Below are 8,565 nucleotides of genomic sequence, written 5' to 3'. Positions count from 1 at the left end.
GCCATTCTTAAATATGTTAAAAAGCAGTGGTCCCAGAACAGATCCCTGGAGCACACTACTATTCACCTTTCTCCAATTGAGAAAATTTACCATTTAGTCCTACTCTTTGTTTCCTATCTTATCTTTTAACCAGTTGGCAGTCCACAATAGGATACTGCCCCCTATTCCTTGACTTAATTTTCTAAGAAGTTTCTCATGAGGGAATTTGTCAAATGCTTTCTAGAAATCCAGATATACTATCGGGCTAATTTTCAGAAGCCCGCCAATGTAAAAAAGGTAAGTTATGCCTGTGGCTGGGCCTTGTGCGCGCTGCGTGCATTTTTGGAAGGACCCAGCCTTGCGCGTAACCCCCATTACATGTCGAAGTGCCGGGTCTCTCAAAAGGGCCGGGCTGGGGGGTGGATTCTGGGCAGGGAGGGGGTAGGCCGGGATAGCACCATTTGATGCTATCCCAGGGAAGTATGCGCCAGCAGCCGCGTGGAGATTATTTCTGCTTCCGAGGAGCAGTAAGTAATCTAACAAAAAAAAAGGAAAGTAGCTAGGCAGGAGTTAAGAGGTCGGGGAGGAGAGGAGAAAGGGTAGGAAGGTTAGGTAGGGGTATAGGGAACTGGGGAAGCCCTATGCCTGTTGCTGTGCGTGGCCTTTTAAAATTTCCTCCCCTGCTTGTGGATGTTAAAATCTGCCACATATTTGCATGCAGATATCGTATAACGTGTGCGCTGACATGTGCATGTTATACAATAGCCGTGTCCCTGTGCGTGCGCCGGGAACCACGCGCACATGGACACACACGGGTCTTAAAATTGACCCCCCAAAATCAAGTGGCTCACCTTTATCCACGTTTATTTACATCCTCAATAAAATATTGCAAATTTGTGAGTCAAGACTTCCCTTGGCTAAATGCATGTTGGCTTTTTCTCCATTAAACTATATGTTCAGTAATTCTGCTCTTTATGATACTTTTTATCATTTTGCTATGCATATAGGTCAGACTCACTAGTCTGAAGTTTCCCAGATCATCCCTGAATCCCTTTTTAGATATTGGCATTACAGTGGCAACCCTCCAGTCCTCAAGTACCATAGATAATTTTCATGATAGTTTACAAATTAACAATAGCAGGAACCAATTTCATTTCTCAGTTCCTTCAGCACTCTGGGATATATACCATCTAGAGTGATTTGTTACTCTTTAGTTTGTCAATTTGCCCTATTACATCGTGCAGGTATGCTAAGATTTGTTTCAGTTCCTCTGAATCATAACCTTTGAATACCATTTCTGGCATGGGTATATCTTTATATCTTTCATGACAGGCATCACATCAACCGGGTTGATGTGATGCCTGTCATGAAACTCGGTATAACAAAAACAATAAATAAATAAATAAAAATAAATCTTCCTCAGTGAACACAGAAGTAAAGAATTAATTTAGTCTCTCTGCTATGGCCTTGTCATGCCTAAGTGCCCCTTTTACCCTGGAGGGTAGCCAGTGTGATGCCAAGTTTTACAAAGGGCTCTGGGTTGACCCAGAAAACTACAGACCAGTGAGCTTACGTTGGTGAAGGCAAAATGGTGAAAGCTACTGTTAAGAGCCTATGGTTAAACGTGGCTTAACAGGGAAGAGCCAGCAGGAATTCAGCAAAGGAAAGTCATGCCTTAATTTATTAGAATTCTTTGAAGGCATAAAGAAGCATGTGGATAAGGGCAAATCGGTCAATACGGTGTATCTGGAATTTCAGAGCATGCTTCAATATCTTAGCACCTCACAGACCAAGCAAACTCCAGCAAAAACTAGTGAAAGTCGCTTCTTTCTGCTCTTGGCAAGGCGCAGGGGTGAGGGAGAAAAAGCCAGATGTGGGACCGAAAAGACAGGGCAAGGAGCAGGAGAGAACATCAAGACCTAGACAGTGTGGGCGAGAGGAAAAGCGGGGAAGGCCCCGGCAGGTCCAGATTCACTTCCCCCTCGTCTGCTGGGCGTTTGCCGGCTCTCCAAAGCTGGGGAGGGAGCCTCTCTGAACCCGATCGCGGACTCCCAGAGCCCCTTCCCCTCTGCAATGCCACCGAATGGGAGCGGGGGAGGGTAAACCCCCGGCCCCTCTCCTTCCATTGCTGCCTGGGTGGAAACGAAGGCCGGTGAGCGCCGCTGGCCGGCGAGTTTCCCTTCCTGCCGCGGGAGGAGAAGGAGGAGGAGCCCGGGAAGGAAGGGGGCGGCCCGGGGGGCGGGGGAAGGGAGTCGGGAGGGAGGGGCCGCCGGAGGCTTTGCACGGACGGAGGCAGCGGCACGCAGCTTCTTCCCGGGATCGTCGGCCTGAGCGCGGCGGGGGGCACCGAGCCCCTCCAGCAGGGACATAGCCCGCGGCGGCGGCCGCTGCCGCCAACGGGGGGAGCAACTTCTCCGAGCCTGAGGGGAGCCGTAAAGTTTGGCCGCCGTCGCCTGCCCCGGATCGGGATCAGCAAGTAGTAGCCGGTGCCGCCCCGCCTCCCTCTAGGAGCGGCAGGAGCAGCCGAGGCTCCCGTCCCCCCGGGTGAGTTCAGCTCCGCTCTCGCTCCCTCCCTTCCTCCCGCCGCTGTGGATCTCAGGTGTCTCTGCCCCCTCGGACCGGCTCCGGTCACCCAGCTGGGCTGGCGGGGAAGCCGCCCAAGTGCTGGTGTTTTTTCTTTCTGGGCTCGCTTCTCTGTTCACTTTCCACCACACCGAGGTGGAAGTCGGGGCAAGCTTACACTTCCTGCTTTCAGCGGCCAACTTCGGTGTGAAAAGTTCTTCCAGTAGTTTGCCCGCGGTGGCGAGGGCGAACAAGGAAGTGGCTCCGGGGAGCAGCAAGCAGCAGCATCTGTCTGGGGTAGAGCCCTGGGCAGCGGCTTTTCCTTGGCCAATAGAGTTCAGGTCCCCTTTTCCTGCCCTGCTTGGCTTGCTCCTTTCTAGTAAAAACCAGTTTTGCGTCTTGAATGAAATTGCATGAACTCGAGGAGTTTGCGCTGGAAAGCAGCCTCAGCTGGTGCAGTCTGCAAACGGTAGAAATCTTGTTGCTGTCAAAAGTTAGGTGGTGGATTTCTTTTCACAGTTCAGAGCTTTGCTGTACCCAGAGGCATACTAAGGGGGGGGGACTGTCCACCCTGGGTGGTAACAGGGGGAGGAATGCCATTGCCACCAGCAGGAAGGTCCTGCAGTGGCGCAGAACAGTGACCTGGCGGGGAAAATCCCGCCAGCAAACGCAAGGACCTGCAGCGGTGGCAGAGACCAGTGGCGCCGCCAACATTTCCTAGAGCCAGTGGAAAAGAAGAGGCCCTGCGGTGCCGCCAGCAGCCGAAGCCCTGTGAGCAGCACTGGCGCCACCAGGTATGCAAACCGTGCAATTGCACAGGGCGGCACACCCAGTGGGGCGGCATCAGGAGCAGGGAGAGGCCCATGAGGCCGCCGGTGGACCCCATCACACCAGTGACCGGGAAGAGAAAGAGGCCTGTGAGGCCGCAGGTGGATCGCTTCTCACAGGTGGCGCTGAAGAGGAATCTGCTTGTGAGGCCACCGGGGGGACCTCATCTCACCGGCAGTTAAAGAAATAAGAAGGAGCCTGTTCTCCTACTCCTTCTCAGTGCCGGCGTTCGCTTTCAAAAACACGTGCAGCTAGCACATTTTCTATGCTGATATCATGATACACGAGATCAGCATAGAGGAAGTGTTAAGCCCACATGGTTTGATTAGTGCACAGGCAAGCACTTGAGGAGGAGCAGCAGAATGGCTCCTGGTGGTATATATATGTGTGTATGTGAATGAATGAGTCTCATTGGGGTGTAGTAATGAGAGCCTGACTGGGGGCGGGGGAAGGGTAGATGAATGATAGCCTGACTGGAGGCGGGGATGGGGGGGGGAGGGTAGGCGAATGGGAGCCTGACTGGAGATGGGGGGGGGGGGGGTAGGCAAATGGGAGCCTGACTGGAGGCGGGGGATGGGTAGGCGAATGGGAGCCTGACTGGAGGCAGGGACGGGGAGGAGGGTAGATGAATGGGAGCCTGACTGGAGGCGGGAATGGGGGGGGGGGAGGGTAGATGAATGGGAGCCTGACTGGAGGCGGGAAGGGGGGGGGGGGGAGGGTAGATGAATGGGAGCCTGACGGGAGGCGGGAATGGGGGGGGGGGAGGGTAGATGAATGGGAGCCTGACTGGAGGCGGGAATGGGGGGGGGGAGGGTAGATGAATGGGAGCCTGACTGGAGGCGGGAATGGGGGGGGGGAGGGTAGATGAATGGGAGCCTGACTGGAGGCGGGAATGGGGGGGGGAGGGTAGATGAATGGGAGCCTGACTGGAGGCGGGAATGGGGGGGGGGAGGGTAGATGAATGGGAGCCTGACTGGAGGCGGGGATGGGGGGGGGAGGGTAGGCGAATGGGAGCCTGACTGGAGATGGGGGGGAGGGTAGGCGAATGGGAGCCTGACTGGAGGCGGGGATGGGTAGGCGAATGGGAGCCTGACTGGAGGCGGGAATGGGGGGGGGGGGTGGGCGAATGGGAGCCTGACTGGAGGTGGGGATGGCGGGGGGAGGGTAGATGAATTGGGAGCCTGACTGGAGGCGGGAATGGGGGGGGGGGAGGGTAGATGAATGGGAGCCTGACTGGAGGCGGGGAATGGGGGGGGGGGGAGGGTAGATGAATGGGAGCCTGACTGGAGGCGGGAATGGGGGGGGGGGAGGGTAGGCGAATGGGAGCCTGACTGGAGATGGGGGGGGGGAGGGTAGGCGAATGGGAGCCTGACTGGAGATGGGGGGAGGGTAGGCGAATGGGAGCCTGACTGGAGTCGGGGATGGGTAGGCGAATGGGAGCCTGACTGGAGGCGGGAATGGGGGGGGGAGGGTAGGCGAATGGGAGCCTGACTGGAGGCGGGGATGGGGGGGGGGAGGGTAGGCGAATGGGAGCCTGACTGGAGGCGGGGATGGGAGGGGGAGGGTAGGCGAATGGGAGCCTGACTGGAGATGGGGGGGGGGGAGGGTAGGCGAATGGGAGCCTGACTGGAAGGGGGGAGGGTAGGCGAATGGGAGCCTGACTGGAGGCGGGGATGGGTAGGCGAATGGGAGCCTGACTGGAGGCGGGAATGGGGGGGGGGAGGGTAGGCGAATGGGAGCCTGACTGGAGGCGGGGATGGGGGGGGGGAGGGTAGGCGAATGGGAGCCTGACTGGAGGCGGGGATGGGAGGGGGAGGGTAGGCGAATGGGAGCCTGACTGGAGGCGGGGATGGGAGGGGGAGGGTAGGCGAATGGGAGCCTGACTGGAGGCGGGAATGGGGGGGGGGGGAGGGTAGGCGAATGGGAGCCTGACTGGAGGCGGGAATGGGGGGGGGGAGGGTAGGCGAATGGGAGGCTGACTGGAGGCGGGGACAGGGGGCGGTAGGCGAATGGGAACCTGACTGGAGACGGGGGGGGGGGGGGGGGGTAGGCGAATCGTAGCCTGACTGGGGATGGGTGGGGGGGTAGGCAAATGGGAGCCTGACTGGAGGGTTGTGTGTGTGAATAGGAAATGATCTGGGATATATTTCTGTGTGCATGAGAACCTGACGGGGATTTGTGTGTGTGTGTATGGGGAACTGTCTGGGAGGTGTGTGTGTGTGAAGAAAATTTGTGCTGCCTCACTAATCCATGCCTTACTCAGGATGACTGGAAATAAAATGATTTCAGGTATGCAGAGCGATGGATTTTCCATCCTTATTAGTTTATTGGATGCCTGTGGCTGCCATTTTGAAATAATCTATTGTTTGGGAAATTTTGTACGAGCTCTTAATTATTGGATATTATTTTATTCCTTAGATCATTATAAAAAGAGTATTCCAAGTATGGTTTTACTAATATGATTGATTTATATTCCTTGATTTTATTGTTTGATGAATGATTTTATCAGGACTGGTGATGTTTCTGTTTCTCCATTGCTGCAGTGCATACAGAGTCTGGCTTGTTGCGGTTTCCAATTCAGTTTCTGTTTATAGTCTCTTTATTCTGAATTTTGTGAGAGCGAGTCTGTGTTCTGCATGTTTAATTGAGGTAGGGTATTCTGTGATTAAAAAAAAAAAAGAGGGGGGGGGCAGCATAGCAATTGTTCACACGGAGCAGCAAAAATGCTAGCACCAGCCCTGCCTATGAGAGTAAGTGCCGGGAGTGCGTGTGTACAAGACTGAGAGTGTCTGTGTGCAGGGATGTGGGTGAGAGAGAGGAAGCATGGGTGAGACAGTAATCGTGTGAGAGATACAGAGGAAGCGTATATTTGTGAAAGAGAGAGAGAGAGAGACGTAGGAAACGTGTGTGTCTTTCTCACACACACACACACACACACACACACACACACACACTCAAGCTCCCTCTGTCTGTCACCAAGCATGTATGTGTGTGAGAGGCAGAGGGAGCATATTTTTTGTCTCTCTTTGTGTGTACCCCCAGTTCACAATAATCTCAGGGTGACAGGTATGGAGAGTGGGGAATTTTTACAATCCTTATTAGTTTTAATTACTGGGTGTTATTTGATGTCTGCTATTTTGAAATATTTTATCAGTGTTTAGCAAATTTTTAAAAATTTGACCAGGAGCTTCTAATTATCGAATATTCTATTTATCAGCTGTTTTGAAATGTATATTTTTTGGTATGGCTTTTCTATTCTGATTGATTTATATTTCTTGATTGTATTGTTTTGAGGAATAGTGATTTTCTGCTTTTCCATTGTTGCACTGCATACAGAATCTGGCTTGTGGTTTCCAGTTCAGTTTTTGTGTGTGTGTGAGAGCAAGATGGAGGAAGCATGTCTGTGTGAGAGAGAGAGACACAGAGGAATTGTGTGTGAGAGAGCTACAATCCTAAGATTGTTGTATACTGGGGGCACACACAATATGCTCCCTCTCTCTCATTCACACACATACATGCTTGGTGAGAGACAGAGGGAGTGGGTGTGTGTGAGAGACACACATACACGCACTTTCTTTGTACCTCTCACACACACATACACTTCCTCTGTGTGTCTCTCACACACAGAAATGCTTCCTCTGTGTCTTGCTCACATGCTAACACACACAGATATTTCCTCTCTCTCTCGCTCTCTCACATGCAGACAAAAACTGAACTGGATTCACAAGCCAGATTCTGTATGCAGTGCAACAATGAAAAGCAGAAAATCACTATTCCTCAAAACAATAGGGCGGGAGATTTTTAAATCCTTTATTAGTTTTAATTATTGAATGGTGTTTGAGGTCTCTGCTGTTTTGAAATTTTTTATCCATGTTTTAGGAAATTTTAAAATTATATATTGGAGGAGGGGGGCTGCCAAAGAAGTATCCGCCCCAGGTGCTAAGTACTCTAGGTATGCCTCTGCCCGTACCCCCACCTGACATTTCTTTAGGATGCAGATTAGAGGAGCACTCACTCGGCTGTCGCTCATCATGATTGAAGGAGCTGATCCTGGTGTTGCAAGTAGCATTTTTTTTTTTTTTTTTTTTTGCAGCGGCTGCTGCATCACAATTGCAAACAAAATGTCACCAACTTTCAAATTCTTAGTGCCCAGCTTTGATCAAATCCCCTTTCATTGCTTTTGCTTTATCGATCAGCCCTAGGTAGATTGATTTCTTTGACTTTTCAGAGGCCAATTTCATGTGCTTTGTAACTCAAGATCTGCTTTTTAGAGAGGCCGTGTTAATTGTAAGCAAAGACAAAAAGGTTTAGCAGTGGTGGGAGGATAACATTTGCCTGTATTGTGGTGAAGTTTTATAGGGCCTTTTAAGTATCAGCTTTCTTGTTTGCTGAAAGAATCCTCAGGTATGAACTTTGCAGACAAAAGGCTTGGTCCCTGAGGTTTGCCCTCTCACTATCAAACTTTTCTGTATGAATTCCCTGGAACTGAATTTGATCTTTTCTCTGCTCTACTCTCCTGAGCTTAGGTAGCATTTGTGGGAGAGTCTGCTTATTTGTAAAAACAAATTGCTGGCCATTTTTAAATCAAAAGCAATTTAATTATGCTTAAGCAGAATACATTTTTTCAAAGGCTAAGACTGGATGTGCTGATTGCATAGAAACATGGATAATGCTGGTAAAGCTCTTTCAGTAAGTGAATGAGGAGCTTGGTAACAGCATGTTCCCTGCTTCTAGCTTGATTTCCAGCTATGACACTAGACGCTGATCTGTGAACTTTTGCTTACCTTTCCACACTTGCTTTGTATTTTCTGTTTCTTTCACTGGGTTGGCAATTAGCATGGTGTGGCTTCTTGATATGTTGCAATGCCAAAAAAGTCCTGGTTAACATCAGACAGGTGATTAAACATTTAATAACACATACATCTGATGTGACTTGTGTATTATGGCTGCTTTGAGGCTTTGGTTTTGTATGACTAATTCATAAGGATGCCTAGATTGTAACAACAATAAGAAGGTGGACTGTGCAGTTTCCAAATCTCCTGTTTGTCATGGCTGACATGTGACATGGGGAACATTTTTAAGAACACCTATTGCATGAGACAAAATCTCCAGTGACCTCTTTGTGGCCAAGGACTTTTATGTGATCCTCATTCTTCTTGACCCTATCCACTGCTTTTGACATACTGTACTTGAGTA

General features: G+C 51.0%; 1 protein-coding gene across 4 annotated transcripts in view; it reads left to right on the top strand.

The window, feature by feature from the left end:
* The first annotated feature begins 2,238 nt into the window (after window positions 1–2,238).
* Window positions 2,239–8,565, top strand: part of PRKCD (protein kinase C delta) — a 211,444-nt gene continuing 205,117 nt past the window's right edge. For all 4 annotated transcript variants that reach the window (XM_029599410.1, XM_029599409.1, XM_029599412.1 and 1 more), the window contains exon 1: window positions 2,239–2,523. The gene's annotated coding sequence lies outside the window, so the exon portion shown is untranslated. The remainder of the gene's footprint in view (window positions 2,524–8,565) is intronic.

The sequence above is a fragment of the Rhinatrema bivittatum genome, chromosome 4, assembly GCF_901001135.1.
Source record: "Rhinatrema bivittatum chromosome 4, aRhiBiv1.1, whole genome shotgun sequence".
In the NCBI taxonomy this organism is placed as follows: Eukaryota; Metazoa; Chordata; class Amphibia; order Gymnophiona; family Rhinatrematidae; genus Rhinatrema; species Rhinatrema bivittatum.
This window is presented reverse-complemented; position numbering and strand designations above follow the sequence as displayed.